This window comes from Halichoerus grypus, chromosome 1 (assembly GCF_964656455.1).
Source record: "Halichoerus grypus chromosome 1, mHalGry1.hap1.1, whole genome shotgun sequence".
In the NCBI taxonomy this organism is placed as follows: domain Eukaryota; kingdom Metazoa; phylum Chordata; class Mammalia; order Carnivora; family Phocidae; genus Halichoerus; species Halichoerus grypus.
Genome location: NC_135712.1, coordinates 198,576,659 through 198,602,064, shown reverse-complemented (window position 1 = coordinate 198,602,064; position 25,406 = coordinate 198,576,659). Strand labels below are relative to the sequence as shown.

At 41.7% G+C, this 25,406-nt stretch overlaps 1 protein-coding gene across 2 annotated transcripts in view; it reads right to left on the bottom strand.

Annotated features, from left to right (window-relative positions):
- The window catches only part of RHOA (ras homolog family member A), a 61,157-nt gene that overhangs the window by 30,780 nt on the left and 4,971 nt on the right, over window positions 1-25,406 (bottom strand). The window contains exon 2 of one of the 2 annotated variants that reach the window (XM_036100573.2): window positions 25,307-25,384. The exons of the other annotated variant lie outside the window; for it this stretch is intronic. The gene's annotated coding sequence lies outside the window, so the exon portion shown is untranslated. The remainder of the gene's footprint in view (window positions 1-25,306; window positions 25,385-25,406) is intronic. 2 annotated transcript variants of the gene reach the window in all.

The window sequence follows — 25,406 nt, the reverse complement described above, 5'->3', positions numbered from 1 at the left end:
ACCATAAACAAAATTAACTCAAAATGGATAAAAGACCTAAACCTAAGAGGAAAACTATACGAAGCTTACAATATTGAGGGAAATTTTTCTTGTCACTGGATTTAGCAATGATTTCTTGGATATGACCCCACAAGCAAAGTCAATACAAGAAAAAATAAATTTGACTTCACCAAATTAACAACTTTTGTGCTTCAAAGGACACCATCAAGAGAATAAAAAGGCAACACACAGAATATGGGGAAATATCTGTAAATCATGTATCTGATGAAGGATTAATATCTAGAATATAGAGAAAACTCCTAAAACTCAATAAAAAAAAGCAACCACCTGATTCAAAAGTGGGCAAAGGACGTGAAATTTCTCAAAAGATATACAAAAGGCCAATAAACATGAAAAAATAATCAACATCACTAATTATTAGGGAAATGCAAATCTAAACTATGAGATAACACTTCAAACCCATCAGGACGACCACTATCAAAAAAAACAAAACAAAACAAAAAAAACACAGAAAATAACAAGCATTGGCAAGAATGTAAAATGGTACAGCTGCTGTGGAAAACACTATAGCAGTTCCTCAAGAAATTAGAAACCGAATTACCATATTACCCAGCAATTCCACTTCTGGGTATATACCCAAAAGAACTGAAAACAGAGTCTTGAAGAGATATGAGTACACTCATGTTCACAGCACCATTATTTATAGTAGCTAAAACATGGACGCAATCCATGTATCCATCAAACAATGAATGGATAAGCAAAATGTGACATATGCATACAATGGAGTATTACTGTTTTATTTTTATTATTTTTAAATAAGATTTTATTTATTTACTTGTCAGAGAGAGAGACCATGCATGCGCACAAGCAGGGGGAGCAGCAGGCAGAGGGAGAAGCAGGCTCCCCGCTGATCAAAGAGCCCAATGCAGGACTTGATCCCAGGACCCTGGGATCATGACCTAAGCCAAGGCAGATGCTTAACTGACTGAGCCACCCAGGTGTCCCTATTACTCAGTTTTAAAAAGGAAATTCTGCAATATACCCGAACATGGATGAACCCTGAAGACATTATGCCTACTGAAACAGTCATTTACAAAAAGACAAATACTGTATGATTCCACTTACATAAGGTACTTAGAGTAGTCAAAATCATAAAGACAGAAAGTAGAATGGTGGTTGTCAGGGGCTGGGAGTAGGGGGCAATGGAGAGTTACGAGTACAGTTTCAGACTTACAAGATGAAAAGAGTTATGGGGATGGATGGTGGTGATGGGTGCACAACAAAGTGAATGTGTTTAATACCACTGAATTGTACATTTAAAAATGGCTAAGATGTTATGTAAATTTGTTATGTGTATTTTAACTCAATAAGAAAAAAGTGACGGGCGCCTGGGTGGCTCAGTTGGTTAAGCGACTGCCTTCGGCTCAGGTCATGATCCTGGAGTCCCAGGATCGAGTCCCGCATCGGGCTCCCTGCTCGGCAGGGAGTCTGCTTCTCCCTCTGACCCTCCTGCCTCTCATGCTCTCTGTCTCTCATTCTCTCTCTCTCAAGTAAATAAATAAAATCTTTTTTAAAGAAAAGAAAAAAGTGACTGGGGCACCTGGGTGGCTCAATCGGTTAAGTGTCTGCCTTCAGCTCGGTTCATTATCCCAGGGTCCTGGGATCGAGCCCCGCATTGGCTCCCTGCTCAGTGGGAAGCCTGCTTCTCCCTCTCCCACTCATCCTGCTTGTGTTCCCTCTCTTGCTGTCTCTCTCTGTCAAATAAATAAAAATCTTAAAAAAAAATAAAATCTTGAGTGAAGAGAATAAAAAAATAAAATATTGTGTTTAAAAAAAAAAGTGATTAGTAGGCCCAAGTCTGCACACTGATTCAGAAGACAGAAGCAAATGAGTTTTACAAAAGAGAGAAGGCTTTCTTCCCCTCCCTTTGTTGGCAGGTGCCTGTGTTTCATCCATTGTGTCCAAAGGCTGTAAGAGGCAATCAGCCTGATAGCCCATGCCATGATTTAGTCCAGACTTTATGTGAAATGCTATCAGTTTGAAACAGTGAACATGTAATGAGAAAATACAGATGGAACAAAAGTTGGACTAGGAAAACATATGGCCTAATCCAGGGCTCAAGATTCCAAGGAAAATTTACAAATGTTAATGGTGGCAATAGAGAAACTAAATAAAACTCTTCTCAAGAAAGGTCAAAAGAGGGGATGCCTGGGTGGCTCAGTCAATGAAGCATCTGCCTTCGGACAGGTCATGATCCCAGGGTCCTGGGATCAAGTCCCACGCTGGGCTCCTTGCTCAGCAGGGAGCCTGCTTCTCCCTCCACCTGCTGCTTCCCCTGCTTGTGCGCTATCAAATAAATAAAATCTTTTTTTTTGTAAAGATTTTATTTATTTGATAGAGAGCACACAAGCAGGGGAAGTGGCAGGCAGAGGGAGAGGGAGAAGCAGGGTCCCCACTGAGCAGGGAGCCTGACATAGGGCTCGATCCCAGGACCCCAGGATCATGACCCGAGCCAAAGGCAGATGCCTAACCGAGCCACCCAGGCACCCCTAAATAAAATCTTTAAAAACAAAAAAATCAGTTTTCAATCTTTAAATCCTTATCTAGATAGCCTAGAAAAATTATATATACTATGATTACAATTTCCTAACGTTAAAAACTACCTTGTTTTCTTTTTTGCTGAGTTTTCTATGTAGGTCCATCCCCAAATTCCGCAGCAGAACTAAAAAAGCTTGTTTCATTTCTTAAAGATTTTATTTGAGAGAGAGAGAGAGTGTGTGTGTGTGTGAGTGTGAGCAGTCTTAACTCAGGGTCATGAGTTCAATCCCCACTTGGGCTCCACAATGGGCATGGAGCTTTTTTTTTTTTATTTAAGATTCCATTTACTTATTTAGTTGAGAGACAGAGAGAGAGCACACACACACAAGCGGGGTCGGGGAGAGGGGCAGAAGGAGAAGCAGACTCCCTGCCAAGCAGGGAGCCCAACCCAGGGCTCGATCCCAGGACCCCGCATCATGACCTGAGTCGAAGGCAGATGCTTAACTGACTGAGCCACCCAGGTGCCCCAGGTGCCCCGGGCATGGAGCCTACTTTAAAAAAAAGGTCAAAAGGAATCATGGTTACTAATATGAAAGAACAATCAAAGGGGAAAATAGGGAATCAAAGTGAAAAATTTACTTAATGAAGAAGAGTGAAGTAGTCATCTAACAGGGCGCCTGGGTGGCTCAGTTGGTTAAGCGACTGCCTTCAGCTCAGGTCATGATCCCGGAGTCCTGGGATCGAGTCCCACATCGGGCTCCCGGCTCGGCGGGAAGTCTGCTTCTCCCTCTGACCCTCTCCCCTCTCATGCTGTTTCTCTCTCTCTCTCTCTCAAATAAATAAATAAATAAATAAATATCTTAAAAAAAAAAAAGGAGGTCATCTAACAGATCTTCAAAGAGCCCAGAGTGACAAGTGCAGGTAACAAGTCGCTGCAAATACTGTTGTGACTTGGGGTTTAAAAAGCATACCTTAATTACAATTTAACTGAAACAAAGATGAGCAGAAAGCTGCTCAAAGTTAGGGACCTGCAGGATTCATGAGACATTTCAATGACAGAAAATACAAAGTACCTACTACTCTATGTTTATATACCAATCATTAATAACTATGTAACTGCTGGGGTGCCTGGCTGGCTCAGTCAGTGGAGCATGTGATTCCCGATCTCAGGGTTGTGGGTTTGAGCCCCATGTTGGGTGTAGAGATTACTTAAAAATAAAATGCCCCGCACTGGGCTCCCTGCTCAGCATGAAGCCTGCTTCTCCCTCTCCCACTCCCCCTGCTTATGTTCCCTCTCTCTCGCTGTGTCTCTCTTCCAAATAAAGAAAATAAAGTCTGAAAAAAACCAAACAAAAAAAAACCTATATAACTGCCAACGAAGTTGACTTTACTAAGCAATGAAGCTAGTATAACAAACAAGAACTTCACCTAGAGTTAGGTAAGAAAGGTGGTCGGATAGAAAAATCAGCTCAAGGATCAAAGATAAGAAATTTAATTTTTTTAAAGATTTTTATTTATTTGACAGAGAGCAAGAGAGGGAACACAAGCAGGGGGAGTGGGAGAGGGAGACGCAGGCTTCCCGTGGAGCAAGGAGCCTGATGCGGGGCTCGATCCCTCACGACCTGAGCCAAAGGCAGACGCTTAATGACTGAGCCACCCAGGCGCCCAGAGAAATTTAATTTAAACCTGGATCACAAAGACATCTTCTGGGTTTTAAGGAATGCACTGCAGAATCAATGTTTTCCAACAAAGTTCTCTAAAATTAAAAGTCACCTCCAAGTCTCCAGGTAAAGGGTCTAATTCACTGTATTCCATTATCATCTTAGCATCACAATACAATTTTATAAAATTAAAGGTAAATTTGGTCCTACATACATACATCTTCCTTCTGCCTAGGAAACCTCCCCACCTCTTGTCTATCTAGTAAATATTTACCTTTCAAGATGACAAAAAGTCATTTCTTTCCTGATATCTTCCATTTCCTTTTCCCAACCCACACAACTTACTTCATAAATATCTTCACACTTATTTATCATTCATACTTAATCAAGACTCTCTTTACTAGACTGAAAGCTAATTTAGGGCAGGGGTAGTATTATTCATTTTTACACTACCAATGCCAGATACCATTAGGCTATCTACATATGCCTGCTGAATGGAAAAAAAAAAAAAACACTGTGTAATCTACCAGTGGCTGCTATACACAGAAATAAAATTTTAACTTACAATCCACCTTTCAAAGGAAGCACATGTGAAGCTCTCCTCAACACTGTGAAGAAAGACTTCCTTCATGTCTGAATCATACATAAGCAGGGAGGAAGCCAAAGACTTCTACAATAGTTATAAAGTGGAATACAAAAATAGTGGAAAAAAAACATATATGGGGAGTAGTCATTGTTTGAAGCACTTGAACACGAGACAGAATGTTTGGGCTGCATTCACTCCCAAAGATGGTACTGTCACAGTTTCACTGCCCAACACAGTAGCCACTAGTCACATGTGACTATTTCTTAATTAATATTTTAACTGAAATTTTGAAATTTACTTCCTTGGTCCCAATGGCCACATTTCAAACGTTCAATGGACACACAGGACTTTCGTATCGGACAGGGCAAATACTGAACATGTCCATCGTCACAAAGTCTACTGGACAGCACTCTTCTAAACAATTCTCCCATGGTTGTTTGGCAGACACAGAATTCTTATTCAATGTTTTGCTTTGTTTTTTGCATGCTACAAGGATCTGCCAAAGAAAACATACCCATAATTTCATTCTATAGGTTTTCGAGAAAACATTTAATCAGGTCACTTAAAGATAAATTCTGGCAGGCACTTCCACCCATCTCTCATGCTTCCTCCAAGTCTCTCTTCCACCCACAACTTCAGTCCAATGGCAGTCACCTTGCCAGGTCCAGTGGTCTTGTCTCAATTCTTATCTCCCTTAACACTTGATGAGCCTAACACAAACCATGGGTTTTCAATGGGCCATTCTTTGTTCTAGGTGCTAGAGAGCAGCCTTATCTGGAAGACAGTCTTAGAGAAAACAATACAATGTAATTAAGTGCTATAACAGAAGTTCTTCCTCGCTGGTATGAATAAAGAGAAAAGTAAGCAATTCTGCCAAAGGGCTTCAGAGAAGATAACATCTGACCTAGACCTTGAAGAACGAGACCAAGTACCCTGAAAGAAGTTGAGAAGAGTAACAGCAGCTTACGAATACTTCCTGGAACACCTGCTCAGTGAGTTAAGTGTCTGCCTTGGGCTCAGGTCTCAGGGTCCTGGGATCCAGTCCTGTGCTTCCTGCTCAGTGGGGAGCCTGCTTCTCCCTCTGTCCGCCGCTCCCCCTGCTTTTACTCTCTCTCTCTCTGACAAATAAATAAAATTGGAAAAAAAAAAAAAAAAGGAATACTTCCTAATGTGAGAAACAGCCCGAGCAAATAACCCCAATGACCCTTAATATAAGAATTCAGAGAGGAGACTGTTAGAAAACGAAGCTAGAAATATGAGTGATGGTTGGACTGGAGGATCTGGTATGTCATGCACAGTAACCTGTATTCTATTCTGTAAGCAAGGGAAAGCCAATGAAACAGCACAATCAGACTGTGATTTACAAAGACAGCCTTGGCAGCAGCATGACAAATGGCTAGGAGGTGAACTGGACAGGGATGAGAAGACCATGGTGAGGGTATGAGAATGCGCTGCAGGAGAGAGAAGCCTAATGAAAGGGTGAGGTGGAAGGAGCATAACCTACAGGCTTTTCCCTAACCCCACATGTATCCCCCACTCCCCAACCAGCTGAAAAAGATAAGACCCCAGGTAAGTTGTTATTACAGGTAAAAACCTCATTGCCCTCAAGTGTATGGAATGAGGAGAAGCAGTGATCTATCCATAGAGACTACTATTAACATGAAAAAGGTAGGCATAAAGAAGCCAGAGATATTTGAGGGACACCTGCGTGGCTCAGTCGGTTAAGCGTCTGCCTTCGGCTCAGGTCATGATCCCAGGGTCCTGGGATAGAGCCCCGCATCAGGCTCCTTGCTCAGCAGGGAGCCTGCTTCTCCCTCTGCCTGCCACTCCCCCTGCTTGTGCTCTCTTTCTGTCAAATAAATAAATAAATAAAATCTTAAAAAAAAAAAAAAAAAGCCAGAGATATTTGAAAAGAACATTCAGAAAGCTATGATGACAACCAGCACCAAGAGAAAGGAAGAGGGCATTTCAAGGAATGGGTTCATATTACATGGCTAGTGAAAAGGGCATAGACAAAGCAACCAAAAAGCCTCCAGCAACACAGGGGAAACCTGTTCAGTTGGCCATGAGGAAAGAGTAGTAGACTGTGGTGGATTGAGGAGATGAGGGTCTCGAGGAAGGTGGTATAAAATGCTCTTTCAAAAAAATCAGGAAATACATGCTACAACATGGATACCTTGAAAACTTTATGCTAAGTAAAAGAAGCCAGTCACAAAAAACCAAATATTCTGTGGTTTCATTATATGAAATGTCCAGAGCAGGCAAATCTGCAGAGACAGGAAGATTAATGGTTGCCTAAGGCTGGGGGTGGTGATGGAGAGATGGAGGAATGACAGTTGAAAAGTTTCTTTTTGAGGTGATGAAAATGTTCTAAAACTGATTACACAACTCTGTGAATATATTAAAACCCACTGAATTACACACTTTAAACGGGTGAATTGTATAGTATGTAAATTATACTTCATAAAACTGTTACCAACCAGCAAAAGTTTTTTTAATTAAGAAAAAACGGTCTGGAAGGTGTGGCAGAGACTGCTTGTTGTCTGCCTCATTATCTATCATTCTCCTTTTCGGTCACGTGGCTGCCAATAAGAAAAACTACATTTCCTGACCTCTGTTGCAGCTAGGTGAGGTCATTAAGGTCTGGCCAGGGGACTGGTATGCCGAATTGGGGCAGGAGAGGGAAGAATTGCTACAGCAACGTTTTGAGATTAAGGGGAACACATCTAGCACCCAAGTGGAGGGGATGACCCTAGACATGAACTATGGACTCCTAAGGGACTACTCCACTATAACAAAGGAGGAAGCAGACCACAAGAGCCAAACAGGCAAGTGAGTGGATGCAGTGGCAGACCCTTCTAACTGCTTCCATTTTCTCAAGTAAAGAAGAAGATCATCAGTTGACAGTGAAGCTGGGGAAAGGAAACAAAGTTTGAGCTAAAGGTGGTGGTACTATCTAAAAATAGGAGGGGGGGGCACCTGGGTGGCTCAGTTGTTAAGCGTCTGCCTTTGGCTCAGGTCATGATCCCAGGGTCCTGGGATAGAGCCCCGCATCAGGCTCCCTGCTCCGCGGGGAGTCTGCTTCTCCCTCTCCCACTCCCCCTGCTTGTGTTCCCTCTCTTGCTGTTTCTCTGTCAAATAAATTCTTTAAAAAAAATAAAAATAGGAGAGGGGCACCTGGGTGGCTCAGTTGGTTACGCATAATAGGTCTCTTGATTTTAGCTCAGGTCATGATCTCAAGGTTGTGGGATCCAGCTCCTACAGCTCCGCACTCAGTGGGGAGTCTGCTTGAGATTCTCTCCCTCTGCCCCTCCCCCCAGCTTGTGCGCGCGCTCTGTCTCAAAAAAAAAAAATAAAAGATTTTATTTTTATTTATTTGACAGAGAGAGAGAGTACAAACAGGGCGAGTGGCAGGCAGAGGGAGAGGGAGAAGCAGGCTCCCTACTGAGTGGGGAGCCCGATGTGGGGCTCAATCCCAGGACCCTGGGATCATGACCTGAGCCTAAGGCAGATGCTTAACTGACTGAGGCACCTAGGCACCCCTAAATAAATAAAATCTTAAAAAAAAAAAAGGAGGTAAAACAAGATTATCTGTTCAAGTACAGTATATAACACTGCCAACAACTGATTCCCACTACTCATAATACTTTTCTTTATCTCCTTTAGGCCAAGAGTTACAACCTCCCGCAGAGAGGCCTCCATGACTACTCATTCTTCTTCATCCCTGAACTCCTACAGCACTTGGTCTACTAGGTGCTGCTTCCCAAATGATTATGTAAGCCTACATCACTTGATATTCTGTTTGCAATGGTAGAGAGAAGGCTCTGAAGCCAGGTACTAGTATTCAGAGCAGCTGTGAATCTTTAGGCAAGTTACTTAACCTCTGTACCTCTACTTCCTCATCTGTACCAATGGGAAAAATAATGGTTCCTACCATCACAGTTAGTGGTAATTATTAAATGAGTTAACAGAGGAAAGGGCTTAGAATAAACAATACTTAGCATATAACAGCTAATGTTTTAACTGTTGGATACTATTATCTGTAAATTCCAGTAAAAAAGACTGTATCTTCATTTCTATATTCCCTACAACCCCTGACGAGGTCAAAAACAGCACTGAACAGAAGTGTTTGCCGACTCAATCAAGGATAAGAAACCTAGCCTTCCTAAGTTAATGGATAAAAAATGCATTGGCATAGGGGCACCCGGCTGGCTCAGTCAGAAGAACATGCAATTCTTGATCTCTTGGTCATGAGCTTGAGCCTCGTGCTGGGTGTATGTAGAGATTACTAAAAATAAATAAACTTTTCAAAAACGCATTGGTTTAAGAAAGAGTTAATTTAACTTTTTGAAAGGAAACTTTCAAAATCTCAAGTTACTAAGATTAGACATTAGCCTTCAAATTTACTTCCTCTAAGCACTTCCCTTCTTTTCAAAATTGGCCTTAAGTCTCATTCTTCAAGTAGGAAGTTACTTCTTTTCAAACAAGGCTTACAAGTAACAAACTACTGTATATAAAACTCCCTAGTCCATACATTCATATACGAAACAACATGGGGAGGGGAAAAAAGACGACTAAATATCTATCTTATCATCTTAGATATGGCAAAAAGTGTTGAAGACAAGTACTCTTGGAATAGTCTTTGTTAAGTTTATTTTTTTTAGTAATCTCTACACCCAATGTGGGGCTTGAACCCATGACCTGGAGATCAAGAGTCACCCGTTCCACCGACTGAGCGAGCCAGGCGTCCCATTCTTAGAATATTGTAGAGCAGCAATTTCAACTGCTGAAGAGATTATGGAAGATCAATTTATAAATTGATTAATAAATTATAAATAATTAATAGCTAAAACACTGAAGATAAGAGCAAATTCAAGGTTACCTGAATACAGTGGTGTTTCTTCAAAACTGAAACGTTTCCCAATCTAGCAAATAACTAGTTTTTAACGACAAGAGCTTTTTTTTTTTTTAAGATTTTATTTATTTGAGAAAGAGCACACACAAGTGGGGTGGGGAGGGGAGAGGAAGCAGACTCCCCGCTGAGCAGGGAGCCAGACTCCGGGCTCAATCCCAGGACCCTGAGATCCTGACCTGAGCTGAAGGCAGACAGATGCTTAATGGACTGAGCCACCCAGGCACCCCTAAGGACAAGTGTTTTTAAGGCCTATTAGGATTCCTTTCTTGTATTCTAATAAGTGTTCCCAAGCAGCAAAGGCCTGGAAATTGTGCATTACAATCACTGTATCTTAACTTGTGAATGAATAATCTTGACTATTGCCTATAGTTGGAGGAAGGTGTGATCACATGCACTCCAATCCCTACCCCAACCACATATTCTAGGAGGGGCCACCTGACACATGTTTTCAAAGAGTTCCAGATGATTCTTACCCACCTCTCATCCCCACCCAAAACACTACCAAAAACCTTACTTGACCAAACATTGTATCTGGGTTTCAAAACTGAGTCCCATCCTGTGCGTGTCTAATGAACATACAGCATCTACCATATGGACTACTCAGTAAAATCAGAAATTCATTACACGGACAGGTCCCAGACTAGCCAAAGGAAAAGATTCTACTAGAAATTAATTTCATTTATAGGCAGCAATAGTTATTGCGTTAATAGGCAGTTAACAGTAGTGGTAAAGGAGCTATACCCATTACAACCAGTTTCCTTGTGTGTCAAGTGGAGAATGAAATCTTCTAAAAAGGGTTGGTACGAAGATTTATAATAAGACAGAAAGAACTTACCTACTGAAAATAGGTCAGTGTACAACAAATGTTTCTCATTATTATTTAGGTCTTATTTTGGACAAATGGCAACTCCCTCCAAATTCCAACTGTCCAGAACTCGAAGACCAGTTTGTAATATGGCCTGACCTGAAAAGAATGTTGTTTTTCCTAAAATTTCCTAAATTTTCCTACCTAGCAAATACAGTTGACCCATAACAACATAGGTTTGAACTGCACTGGTCCACCCCTATGCAGATTTACATCAGAGTACTAAATGGATTTTCTCTTCCTTATGATTTTCTTAGTATCCTTTTTTCCTCTAGCTTACTTGACTATAAGAATACAGTATGTAATACTGTATAACATCCTTAATATGTGTTAATTGTTTGTTATCACTAAGGCTTCCAATCAGTAGCAGGCTATAGCAGTTACACTTTCAGGGAATCAAGTTATATTCGGATTTTCGACTGCATAGGTCAGTGCCCCTAACCCCCATTTGTTCAAGAGTCAAATGCAATTAGTTTTCCAAAGTATATATCACATCCATACCTCACCCCACCCTCTTCTTTCCTATTGATAAAAGTACTAAGTTATTATTTAGCTTATCTCTCACTGTCTGGAATTATAGGCCCACAATGCTTCATCCAGAAGCCTTGGGACTAGATGTTTCTAAACTCAGAATTTTTCAGATCTTAGAAAGATGATATGGTGCAAATGCCAAATACTCCATAACACACCCAATGGGTTAATACCTCAGTAAAATAAATGAACATTCATACTAAAGAGGATAAAGCCTAAACAACTTCTCATCAGTTCAGTTCAGGTTTTGCCATCAATGAGTTTGTGGTTTTCAGAACTTTCCAAAAGGCGGCTATGAAAATCCTTAACCTGGGGTACATGGGTGGCTCAGTCACTTAAGTGTCTGCCTTAGGCTCAGGTCATGATCTCTGGGGCCTGGGATTGAGCCCCATGTCAGGCTCCCTGCTCAGAGGGGAGTCTGCTTCTCCCTCTCCCTCTGCCCCTCCCCCTGCTTGTGCACTGGTGCATGCACGCGCTCTCTCAAGTAAATAAATAAAATCAAAAAAAAAAAAAAAAAAAAAGAAATCCTTGGGGTGCCTGGGTGGCTCAGTCAGTTAAGCGTCTGCCTTTGGCTCAGGTCATGATCCCAGGGTCCCTCTCCCTCTGACCCTCTCCCCCGCCTGTGCGCTCGTGCTCTCTCTCTGGCAAATAAAATCTTTTAAAAAAAATCCTTACTTTAATGCGAATTTGTTTTAAACATACACACACACAATCACAATCCTCTCAATACTTTTTAAGCACCTTTTCTAATGCCCTCTAGTCTGATTTTCCTTGACTGATAACCATGCTATTACCTCAGAGAAGTGAACTGAGTCCCTCCTGCTATTTCTCTTGGGAAATTATAACAAAATAGGCTTTAAATTAGGTAAGTTGGAGATTGGGTGTGGTGTTCATTTAAACTAAACTTCAGGGCTGACAGTAATTTGAATTCTACAACCTAAATTAGCTGAATAATTTCAGTAACTTGTTCAGGGACTACACATTTTGTAATACTTATTTTCTTAGACTCACAGTAAATCTGCCTCTCTGCACAATTTTTAGCTTATTTTTGGCAGATAAGAAGCCACCAAAGATGTTTCAGATGGTGCTACTAGGTTACAACGCATGTTATTATACATTTATTAGCCAAGCATTCATTATAAGCAGGCATAAAACAGTTCTCCAGCCAAGAAACAGAAGTAGAAACAATTCAACTGAATAACTCTGCTGCTTCTGCTGGATCAAGATCTTTACAATATTTTGGAAAGATAATGAATAAATTTCTATGCAGATAAAATAATCACAGCTTTAAAAATGATTAATTTAGCATACTTGAGATAATTATAATTTTACCTCATAATTCTTCAAAGGAACTAATTACGCAAAAGAAGCAGTGATGATTACAGCAAGCTTTCTACCATTTCTCAACCACCCAAGAAATAAAAGCATTTAATACAGCAAGCTTTGGACATGACTCAATTTTTACCTTTTTTTACTGTACTCGTTACTTTAAACACAGTGGACACAACAGATTAGAAGTTGAATTCATAAAACTTACCTTTTTAACATCCATATGCCTCAATTATATAATCCAGTTTGAAATTTTATATCCTGTGGTATCCCCTTCTCTGCAAAGGATAAATTCCAAGACCCCCAGTGCATGCCTGAAACCACAGATGGTACTGAACCCTATATACTATGCTTCTTCCCGTATATATATACCTACGATAAAATTTAATTTACAAATTACACACAGTAAGAGACTAAACAATAACTAATAGAACAATTACAATATACTGTAATAACTTATGTGACTGGGAGTGCCTGGGTGGCTCAGTCGTTAAGCGCCTGCCTTCGGCTCAGGTCATGATTCCAGGGTCCTGGGATCGAGCCCGACATCGGGCCCCCTGCTCGGCGGGAAGCCTGCTTCTCCCTTTCCCACTCCCCCTGCTTGTGTTCCCTCTCTCACTGTATCTCTCTCTGTCAAATAAATAAATAAAATCTTAAAAAAAAAAATAAGTTATGTGACTGTAGTCTCTTCCCACCCCCTCATAATACCATATTGTACTCACCCTTTGTGTGATGATGTGAAATGATAAAATGCCTATGTGACGAGAGGAAGTGATGTGAATGATGTAGGCACTGTGATGTAGCATTAGGCTACTACTGACTTTCTGACAGATGTCAGAAAGAGGAGCATTACTTCCAGACCACAGGTAACAGAAACCATGGGTAAGAATAACTAGTGTGTTTTATTTCTCTCTCCAAATAAGTTGTTATGAATCAGTATTGTACTGATGACTATTACAAAAGCAAAAGTTGTACAGTCTTTTGGAAAGTAAACTTAATCCTGTGAATTTCACATAGAAGAATGATGATCCTTATGCACATTAAAAACTTCCTCCCCCAAAAAAACAACAAAAACTTCCTCCCAACCCCAGGTTTTGTCAATGTCAGTTTCCGCAAGAGGGTGTAGTGTCAATGAGAACTATGCAAAAAATTCTTTGGATGAAACCTGGACATAAAATGTCATATTGCAGATAAGAAAATATATAAATCCCAAGAAAACTATTTTATGAAATTATAAAACCCAAAGGATACAACCACCCTCAGCCAAAACAATATAATATCCTGTAACTGAAGCTATTAAGCCATGATTTCTTCTTTCTTTTGCCCTGATCGCACCCCACCTACCCTTCCCCCACTTAGATAACTCATACTTTAGGCTAAGTCACTGTCTCTCAGGGCATTCCCTGAGCTCCCAACTTAGATCAGGCCCCTCGGATACTCCTCCAGCACCAAACATTTCTCTCTGCCTCACTCATCACACCCCTCCAAAGTTTCTTCCTCTCAAACTCTATTAATATTAGAATCATAGCTGTCTTATTCACCATTGTCAGACAAACATAGGTGCAAGCACATAGTAAAGTGTTCAAATAACAAATTTGAAAAAATACACTTCCAGAAGCAAAGCAGCTTTATATAACCAATTTGCTGAACACAGATTTTAAAAAGAAAACAGTTACAACATCAGCTGTGTACACTAGTGGTGAGGCTATCTCCTAGAACACTTGTTTTAGTAGTTCAAGAATTTGCCCTCACAGAATTATAGAAACCCCTCATATAAATCAGAAACTTAAGTTATCTGTAACAGGAGTGTTAAACAGATCCTCCCTATGAACTAACTCATTTGCTCTTATTTTATAAACAACTCTGTAAGTCTAACTGGCCAGTAGCTGAATTCACAGCAGTTAGAAAAATGCATGCTTGGGTGAGAAAGAGGTGCGGCCTATGACAAGACATAGGAGACAGAAAACCCTGTAAATCAGGCTCAGAAATATAAAATAGGGAGCAAGAGAAGTGCCAATCTGGCCAGTCCTAAAGCAGGCCAACATACTCCAAGAATAGAACTCAAAAACTCTTTCCCTTAGGAGGAAAGACCTCAATTATTACACAGGGAAGCTTAAGTCCCAGATACTGCAAGACAGGGAAAAAGACATCCACCACAGAAATAAAACAAAATTTAAAGCTTAAGAAAACAAGCTTCAGTTATTTAGAACACAATGATACGATTTCAGTGGTTTAAGATCTCAATTTTTCCCACAAGAGCCATACTGTACCTAAACACACATGAATCCCATTAAAGCTTAAAAGATGCCCTACAATGCATTCTCTGGAAGCAAAGCTATTAGAATTATGAAACTGAAAATAAAGGTCAAAACACAGCCTTTTCTCTAGACAGTCCTAAAAGTAACAACCAAATTAGAATCAAATTTTTGTTCAAACAATAAACCTGGTTTAAAGTGTAGATTTTCCCAGGCACTCCCTTCTCCAATATCTTCCATTCTACTGCTTTTGTACTTTGTTAAAGTACACATCTAAAATGAATAGAGTACATACCACTTCATTAAATCAAAGAAAATCACTACATTGAAAGTGTTTCAGAGCAGTGGGCAGAAACCTGTCCTATCAACTCCAGGTTCATCCACAGCAGGTCTGTGCCTAGCACACAGGAAACACCATTAAACACTAGGAAATTAAATTGAAAACAAAAAGCCATTTATTTTAGCTGCAGACAACATAGGAGACCTCTGACAAAAAGGCTCAAACCATCTGTCCATTTGTTCATAATGCCCTTGAGCCTGGTACTGTCGTTATTTTGCCATCTTGATCAAGCAGTTGTCAATGGTCGATGTCGTTCAAGGGCCCTTAGAGATGAAGAGCATCAGGCCTAAAGCACATAAAGGCAAGCAGAGGAGAACCCCACAAAGCCTGTAATATACGGCCAAATAAGAACAATCCCAGATTTAAATTCTTTGGGGCTGGAGGAAAGAAACACTCTCTTCTGGCTTCCCAAGTAACACATCTTCTCATTCACCTCAAAATGTAAATATTTTAGGGTTAACCTTAATGGATGGGCAGAATCAGGATTTGACTTTGTGCAGCCTAATTCTCCACTTATATTGCCCACAACACAATGCTTGTCTGGAGAACTGCCATACAGAGAAGAATAAACCAAGAGGTAGCTCCAGTGAGCTGCCTAGGTGTTTCAGCAATGACAATACATAGCCAGACACCCTGCATTCTGGCACAAACATCTCTATTCCTCTCAAGGTTCCACAATTAGCAAATGAAAACTCCTCAGGGTGAGGCCTGCATCTATTTAAAACTTTTTTCTTTTTTAAAATTGAGTGAAATATACATAATATAAAGTTCACTTTTTTTTTTAATATTTTATTTATTTGACAGAGAGACAGACAACAAGAGCAGGAACACAAGCAGGGGGAGTGGGAGAGGGAGAAGCAGGCTTCTCACCGAGCAGGGAGCCCGATGTGGGGCTCGATCCCAGGACCCTGGGATCATGACCCCAGCTGAAGGCAGACGCTTAACGACTTGAGTCACCCAGGCGCCCCTAAAGTTCATCTTTTTAAAGTGTACAGTTCAGTGATATTTAGCACATTCACAATGCTGTACAACAACCAAGTCTACCTAGTTCCAAAACATTTTCATTACCACAGAAGAAAGCTCCATACCTATTAAACAGTCTGTCTCCAGTTCCCCCTCTCCTAGCACCTAGCAACCACCAAATTTGCTTTGTCTCTCTATAGATTTACTATTCTAGATATTTCATATAAATGAAATCATACAGCATATGACCTTCTGTGTTTGGCTTCTTTCATTTAGCACACTTTTTTTTTTTTTAAGATTTTACTTACTTATTTGACAGAGAGCACAAGCAGGAGGAGTGGCAGGCAGGGACAGAGGGAGAAGCAGGCTCCTCGCTGAGCAGGGAGCCCGATGCGGGGTGTCGATCTCAGGACCCTGGGCTCATGACTTGAGCTGAAGGCATATGCTTAACCGAGTGAGCCACCCAGGCGCTCCTAGCACAACACTTTTAAGGTTCATCCATTTTGTGGCAGGTATTAGTACTTCATCTTTTTAAATAGCTGAATAATATTCTATTGTATGTACATACCACATTTATTTATCCACTCATCTGCTGGTCGACATTTGGATTGTTTCCACCTTTTGGCTATATGAATAGTGATGCTATGAACATTTATGTACAAGCATTTAGTATGAGTACCTGTTTTCAATTCTTCTGGGTATACATCTAGGAATGGAGTTGCTGTGTTGTACGTTAACTATGTAACTATATGAGGAACTGCCAAACTATTTTCCACAGTGTATGCTATGAAATATCTTGCCATATAATCACCCAGACCTATTGTTAAGGAGAAAGAATAAGATCTGTAACACTGTGATGTGCAATAGTATGTATCTAAAAAAAGGAAAAATAGGGCGCCTGGGTGGCTCAGTTGGTTAAGCGACTGCCTTCGGCTCAGGTCATGATCCCAGGGTCCTGGGATCGAGTCCCACATCAGGCTCCCTGCTCTGCGGGGAGCCTGCTTCTCCCTCTCCCACTCCCCCTGCTTGTGTTCCCTCTCTCGCTATGTCTCTGTCAAATAAATAAATAAAATCTTTAAAAAATAAAAAAAAATTAAAAAAAAATAAAAAAAGGAAAAATATGTAACATACATACAGACACAGTATCTCTAGAAGGATACACAGGAAACAGTTACAAGGTTTTCTTTAAAGGAGGAGTTTGGGAAGCAGGGAGAAAGGCTTACTTTTCATGCCCACCCTTTTTGCACTGTTTCATATACATGCTTCATCAACTTCCTTGCTCTAAAATAATATATTTAAAAAAAAATTTTTAAGGGTGCCTGGGAGGCTCAGCTGGTTAAGCGTCTGCCTTCAGCTCAGGTCATGTTCATAGGGTCCTGGGATCAAGTCCCACATCGGGCTCCTTGCTAGGCAGGGAGTCTGCTTCTCCCTCTGCCTGCCACACCCCCGCTTGTGCTCGCGCTTGTTCTCACTCCCTCTCTGTCAAATAAATAAAATCTTAAAAAAAAAAAAAATCAAGGGGTGCCTGGGTGGCTCAGTCAGTTAAGCGTCTGCTTTCAGCTCAGGTCATGGTCCCAGGGTCCTGGGATCGATCCCAAAGTCCGGCTCTCAGCTCAGCGGGGAGCCTTCTTCTCCCTCTCCCCCCTGCCTGTGTGTTCTCTCTCTCAAATAATTAAAACCTTGAAAAAATAAATTAAAAAATAAATTTTTTAAAAAAATTGAAGGGCGCCTGGGTGGCTCAGTTGGTTAAGCGACTGCCTTCGGCTCAGGTCATGATCCTGGAGTCCCAGGATCGAGTCCCGCATCAGGCTCCCCGCTCAGCGGGGAGTCGGCTTCTCCCTCTGACCCTCCCCCCTCTCATGCTCGCTCTCTCTCTCATTCTCTCTCTCTCAAATAAATAAATAAAATCTTTAAAAAAAAAATTGAAAAACTTCTTAAAAAGATTTTACTTATTTATTTGACAGAGACACAGCGAGAGAGGGAACACAAGCAGGGGGAGTGGGAGAGGGAGAAGCAGGCTTCCCGCAGAGCAGGGAGCCCGATGTGGGGCTCGATCCCAGGACCCTGGGATCATGACCCGAGCCGAAGGCAGACGCTTAACGACTGAGCCACTCAGGCGCCCCCAAAAATTTTTTAAGTAATCTTGGGGCACCTGGGTGGCTCAGTTAAGTGTCTGCCTTTGAATGGAGCCCCACATTGGGCTTCCTGCTCAGCAGGGAGTTGGCTTTCTCTCTCCCCCTCTCCACTGCTCGGCTCTCTCTCCCTTTATCTCAAATAAATAAAATCTTAAAAAAAAAAAAAAGTAATGTCTACACGTGGGGCTCAAGCTCATAACCCCAAGATGAAGAGTTGAATATTCCAACGAAGCCAGCCAGGTGCCCCAATAAAATATTCTTAAAGCCCCAAAGAAAGCAATACAATGAGAGAGGAGGACTATTCTCTGGAATAGGAAGAATATACATCTTTTTTAAACTCTACCCTCAATGTGGGGCTTGAATTCACAACCCCAAGATCAGGAGTCACATGCTCTACCAACTGAGCCAGCCAGGCACCCCCATCTTTTGTTATAAACTTTTTTCTGTAAGATTTTGTCTATTTGACAGAGAGCACAAGCAGGGGGAGGAACAGAGGGAAAGGGACAAACAGACTCTGCGCTGAGCCTGGACTCGGGGCTCGACCTACATGGGGCTTGACCTCACGACCTAAGATCATGACCTGAGCCGAATCCAAGAGTCAGCTGCTTAACTGAATGAGCCACGCAGACACCCTTCCTCTTTTATTACTGTGGTAAAATATGTATAACATAAGCAGCCGACTCTGGATTTCAGCTCAGGTCTTGATCTCAGGGTCCACGAGTTCAAGCCCGGTGTTGGGCCCCACGCTGGGTGTGGAGCCTACTTAAAAAAGAAAACTTCAGGGCACCTGGTTGGTTCAGTCAGTGGAGCATGCAACTCTTGACCTTGGAATTGTGGGTTCAAGTCCCACGCAGGGTGTACAGATTACTTAAAAATAAAATTAAAGGGGCACCTGGGTGGCTCAGTCGTTAAGCGTCTGCCTTCGGCTCAGGTCATGGTCCCAGGGTCCTGGGATCAAGCCCCGCATCAGGCTCCCTGCTCCGCGGGAAGCCTGCTTCTCCCTCTCCCACTCCCCCCTGCTTATCTTCCCTCTCTCACTGTCTCTCTGTCAAATAAATAAAATCTTTAAAATAAAATAAAATAGGGCGCCTGGGTGGCTCAGTTGGTTAAGCAACTGCCTTCGGCTCAGGTCATGATCCTGGAGTCCCGGGATCGAGTCCCACATCAGGCTCCCTGCTCAGCAGGGAGTCTGCTTCTCCCTCTGACCCTCCTCCCTCTCATGCTCTCTCTATCTCATTCTCTCTCTCGCAAATAAAATCTTAAAAAAAATAAATAAAAAAATAAAATAAAATAAATTAAATTAAAAAGCATATATACAAAAAAAAAAAATAGAAAACTTTAAAGCTTTCCAAAGAAATGTTTTGTATCTTGACTGGGTGGCAATTACACATGTGTATGTATTTACCAAAACTTGCCAACCTGTCACTTAAATACATGCATTTTACTGCGTGTAAATTTATACCTAAACAAAGGTGATTAGGAAAAAAGCAAACAAAAAAACCCTCCCAAAGTGACTCCAAGTTTGGGATCCACCAAGTTTGGGAGCTACTGTTCCCAAGCACCAGAGCCCTGCTGTATTTCCCCAAGAATTACGTCTTAAGATGCTATCCCCCCTTTCCTCCCCCCAAAAATCTCTTCCACATTGGGGTGCTTTGCTGGCTCAGTCAGTAGAGCATGCAATTCTAGATCTCAGGGTTGTGAGTTCAAGCCCCACACTGGGTGCAGAGATTAAAAAAAAAAAAAAAAACACTTAAAATAAGTTTCTTGGGATGCCTGGGTGGCTCAGTTGGTTAAGTGTCTGCCTTTGGCTCAGGTCATGATCCCAGGGTCCTGGGATCGAGTCCCGCATCGGGCTCCCTGCTACGCAGGAAGACTGCTCCTCCCTCTGCCTGCTGCTCCCCCGCTTGTGCTCTCTCTGACAAATAAATAAAGAAAATCTTAAAAAAAAAAAAACCCACAATTTCTTCCACATTCAATTAGTGTGATTATTGGGTACTACAAACTGTAGCTTGAATAGTGAAAGTTAAAGGGCTGCACGTCTGGCACTGGAGCTAAGTGCTTCTCTCTCACTGAACCCTCACAGCATTTCGATACTAACCATATATATATGCTAAGGTATATAAAAAATAAGTGTAAGAACTAGTACTTAACTGCTTCTCCCTCTCCTGCTCCCCCTGCTTGTGCTCTTGTGCTCTGTCAAATAAATAAAATCTTAAAAACCAAACCAAAACAACAACAAAAAAAACACATTTTCCCATACGTTTTAGAAATTTGTTTTAGGTATACCTGGCTGGCTCAGTTGGAAAAGCATGCAACTCCTGATCTCGGGGTCATAAATTTGAGACCCATGATGGATGTAGAAATTACTTAAATAAATAAAACTTGAAAAAAAAATTGTTTTAGTGACTAGGGTCAGGATGCAGTGTTAGTAAAATTGGAAAACGTAATTAATGAAAAAGTTAACTTCTAAAGAATAAGCCTGAAAGATACATGAAGTGTGCATATAGCAGGTACATGATAAATAAATGCTTCTGGCTTCATGACTGAACCCTCTTAAGCCACAGTTCAACACACAAGTATACATGAGAGTTAGCATGGGTTAGAAGTTGTCCAAGAGGGGCGCCTGGGTGGCTCAGTCATTGGGCGTCTGCCTTCGGCTCAGGTCATGATCCCAGGGTCCTGGGATTGAGCCCCACACCGGGCTCCCTGCTCCGTGGGAAGCCTGCTTCTCCCTCTCCCACTCCCCCTGCTTGTGTTGGCTCTCTGGCTGTGTCTCTCTCTGTCAAATAAATAAATAAAATCTAAAAAAAAAAAAAAAAAATGATGGCAAAATCCTAGGACATAAATCCCAACATACTAACTCCTACAGTTAAACAAATGAAAGAAAATGCAGACACCAAACATGTTGTGTTTCTCCTAATTCAGTCAGGTGGCAGTAAAGAAATTCACATAACTTTCTGCTTCCTACCAATAAAATCTTTGTCACTCTGAAAGCAAACAGTCACTATATAAATACAATGCACTGATAACCTGAAAGCAAAATATCCTTAAAGAATCTATTAGAGGGGCACCTGGGTGGCTCAGTTGGTTAAGCGACTGCCTTCGGCTCAGGTCATGATCCTGGAGTCCCGGGATCGAGTCCCGCATCGGGCTCCCTGCTCAGCAAGGAGCCTGCTTCTCCCTCTGACCCTCCTCCCTCTCATGCTCTCTGTCTCTCATTCTCTCTCTCTCAAATAAATAAATAAAATCTTAAAAAAAAAAAAAAAAAAGAATCTATTAGAATTAGAACAAGTATTTCCACTAAGGGAGAAAACTAGTATGCATTGAGCATTGTGCTATTTCATCTAAAATTCCTATAAAATGGGGTCACCTGGGTGGCTCAGTCAGTTAAGCGTCCAACTCTTAGCTCAGCTCAGGTCTTGATCTTAGGGTCTTGAGTTTAAGCCCTGCACACCCAGTGTGGAGCCCACTTTTTTTTTTTTTTTTAAAGATTTTATTTATTTATTTGAGAGAGAGAATGAGAGAGAGCGAGTACATGAGAGGGGGGAGGGTCAGAGAGAGAAGCAGACTCCCTGCTGAGCAGGGAGCCCGATGCGGGACTCGATCCAGGGACTCCAGGATCATGACCTGAGCCGAAGGCAGTCGCTTAACCAACTGAGCCACCCAGGCGCCCTTGGAGCCCACTTTTTAAAAAATTCCATAAAAAACGGGGCGCCTGGGTGGCTCAGTCGGTTAAGTGGCTGCCTTCGGCTCAGGTCATGATCCCAGGGTCCTGGGATCGAGCCCCACATTGGGCTCCCTGCTCGGCGGGAAGCCTGCTTCTCCCTCTCCCACTCCCCCTGCTTGTGTTCCCTCTCTTGCGGTGTCTCTGTCAAATAAATAAATAAAATCTTTTAAAAAAAGAAAAGATTCCAGGGGCGCCTGGGTGGCTCAGTTGGTTAAGCGACTGCCTTCGGCTCAGGTCATGATCCTGGAGTCCCTGGATCGAGGCCCGCATCGGGCTCCTTGCTCAGCAAGGAGCCTGCTTCTTCCTCTAACCCTCCCCCCGTCATGTACTCTCTCTCTCTCTCTCATTCTCGCTCTCTCAAATAAATAAATCTTTAAAAAAATAAAAAAAAAAGATTCCATAAAATTCCTATAAAATGAATGTAATCCTCATTTCCATAGACAGGTCCTGAGGCTCAATATATATATACCTCTTCTATGGCAGAACTTTGTAATTACAGGGCCATGAGCTTTTTTTTTTTTTTTAAAGATTTATTTATTTGACAAAGAAAGAGAGAGCGAGAGCAGGAACACAAGCAGGGGGAATGGGAGAGCGAGAAGCAGGCTTCCTGCCAAGCAGGGAGCCCGATGTGGGACTCGATCCCAGGGCCCTGGGATCATGACCTGAGCCGAAGGCAGACGCTTAACGACTGAGCCACCCAGGCGCCCGGCCATGAGCATTTTTGATGAAGAATCTGATAAGCATAACCTTCCTTACTTTTGGTTTTACATACAATAATGTAGAAATACACAACTGAGAAAACAACTTTGAAACAGTCTCCCCTCTTACAGGGGAGGCCATCAGTCAAACTAGTCTAATGCATCACTCAAAGTACTTAAAGAAGAAATTTCAAACCTTGTGGATAACAATAGAGTACATATCCAGGGGTGCTGGGCTAGTTGTCTTCCTATGCCCAGTAGTTGCACTGAGCTAATCTTGCCATGGATCAGAGATTCAGGAAGCCACATCTTCCAATGTATCAGCAAAGCCTATGAGCACTCCTTACAATATACTGTGAATCCCTCCACTTCCACTGTTACCTTTCTTGTCCAAGCCACTATCATCTGTCACTGGATTTAAAGAGCCTCCAATAGGGGTGGCCTGGGTGGCACAGTCAGTTAAGCATCTGATTCTTGGTTTCAGCTCAGGTCATGATCTCAGGGTCGTGAGATAGGACCGCCGCATCAGACACCACGCTCAGTACAAAGTCTGCTTGAGATTCCCTCTCCCTCTTGCCCCCCCCACTGTGCGCTCTCTCAAATAAATAAATAGCTTCCAATAGATCTCCCTGCTTCCATTTTTGCCACCCTATAGTCTATTCTCCATACATGAGCTAGAAATATAAACAAATCAGATCTCATTACTCCCATTATAAACAATTATAAAAACCCTTTTAATAGCTTTCCAACACAACCGGAATAAACTCTAAATTTCCAGTTCCTACAAGATCTGGCCCCTGCCTACCTGTAAGACTTTATTTCTTTTACTTGCTCTTTAGGCTCCAGCCATTCAGGTTTTTTTGCTGTTCCCTAAAAAAGACAAGCCCATCCCTTACCTATCATCAGACTTCCCTACTAGAACAGTAACGACACAAGCAGGACTATTAACATTTTTGTGATTATTAACACCTGATGTGCTTTCTACTTTCTTGTCAATGATATTGAGAAAAGTAGGTAAGATTCAAAACCAACAGACTTTTTAGTCCCAAACCAATTGTTCGTATTTCTAGGAATAAAGATATCATAAAACAAACATCATAAAACAAACGAAAAACTTCTTGAGGGAAGGGATTTTTTTTTTTAATGTGAGACTTACAGTTTATTTTCTTAAGTAAGCTGTATGCCCAAAGTGGGGTTTGAATTCATGACCCCAAGGTCAAGAGTCGCATGCTCTACCAACTGAGCCAGCCAGGCACCCAGAGAGCAGGGACCTTCTTTGTTTTCTTCAGATGTGTCCCAGAACAGCATCTGACATATAGTAGCTATTCAGTAACTACTTGTTCAATGAATGAATGACAAAACTACAACCCAGCTTGGTCATTCTTCTTACCATGCGAAGGAGGAATTCAAAGCCAACCAAAACCACTACCATTTTATGCCTTCACTGCCAGGTAGCCCATCTCACCAAAAAATATTCATCTCTTCACAGCTCGCTTCTCCATATAGAGTTCCCTCAGACCCAAAGAGAACAAGGAAAGCTGATCAAAAAGTACTAGACCAAGATATTTATCATGGTATCAATTAAGATATTTCTATTTCCGGGACACCTAGGTGGCTCAGTCGGTTAAGCGTCTGCCTTTGGCTCAGGTCATGATCCTGGGGTCCTGGGATCAAGTCCCGCATCGGGCTCCTTGCCTAGCAGGGAACCTGCTTCTTCCTCTGCCTGCCACTCCCCCCTGCTCTGTCTCTGACAAATAAAAAAAACTTAAAAAAAAAAACTTAAAAAAAGATACTTCTATTTCCTTTATTTGTAATTAGTTTAAATATCTAAACAACCCCCGGATGGGCTATTATACCAGCTGTTAACATTGCTCCCAACTAAAGCAATAGGTCTCTGACCCCTCTGGTAAGAGGGAAGCTTGTCCTCTGATCTTCATTCTCTAGCTGGCTCATTTGCTATTGATAAATAGATATACCCGAAACACAAGCTCTAGATAAACTGTATGATAACCAAACTATCGAAAAAATGAAAACTTAAAGATGAAAAACAGCAGGAGTAAGATGGGAATGGCCCAGAAGTAAAAGAATATGTGTTTAACACAGGGAGTCCATCTCCTTAGGAAATATATCCTCATCTAAAAAAGAAATACCTTGGGAGGCCTGGGTTAACCAGTTAAGTGTCTGCCTTCAGCTCAGGTCATGATCCCAGGGTCCTGGGATCAAGTCCCTCATTGGGCTCCGTCCTCAGTGGGGAGCCTACTTCTCCCTCTGCCCGCCGCTCCCCCTGCTTGTGCTCTCCCCCCCCGACAAATAAATACATACTCTTTTATTAAATAAATACATAAGAAAAAAAGAAATATCTTAGGGCGCCTGGGTGGTTCAGTTGGTTGAGTGTCTGACTCCTGGTTTCCGCTCAGGTCATCGTCTTGGGGTTGTGGGATCAAAACTTGTGTCAGGCTCTGTGCTGGGCGTGGAGCCTGCTTGGGGTTTTCTCTCTCCCTTTACCCCTCCTCCCCCCATCTCTAAAAAAGAAAAAAAGAAAGATCACTTAGAAGTAAAAAAGGAAGTTAGAAGAGTACCTTATGGAGAGATAAGAAAATAAGACCAGAGAGAAAAGTATGGAATAAGATAAAGAATTCAAGATTGGTGAAGAGAATCATTAACAGTAATGCACTCACATTTCCCTAGAACTTAACATTAATATATAATAATCTGTCTTCCATGGGAAAAGGGAAGTAAAAGAAGAGGTTTCTATTTACATACCTTACAAATGTGCTGCAAGACCCACGGCCTGTGTGACAGAAGTTCTACAAGTGCCTTGAACTTCTCAGATGAAGGGCACTATAAAAATATAAAAATATCA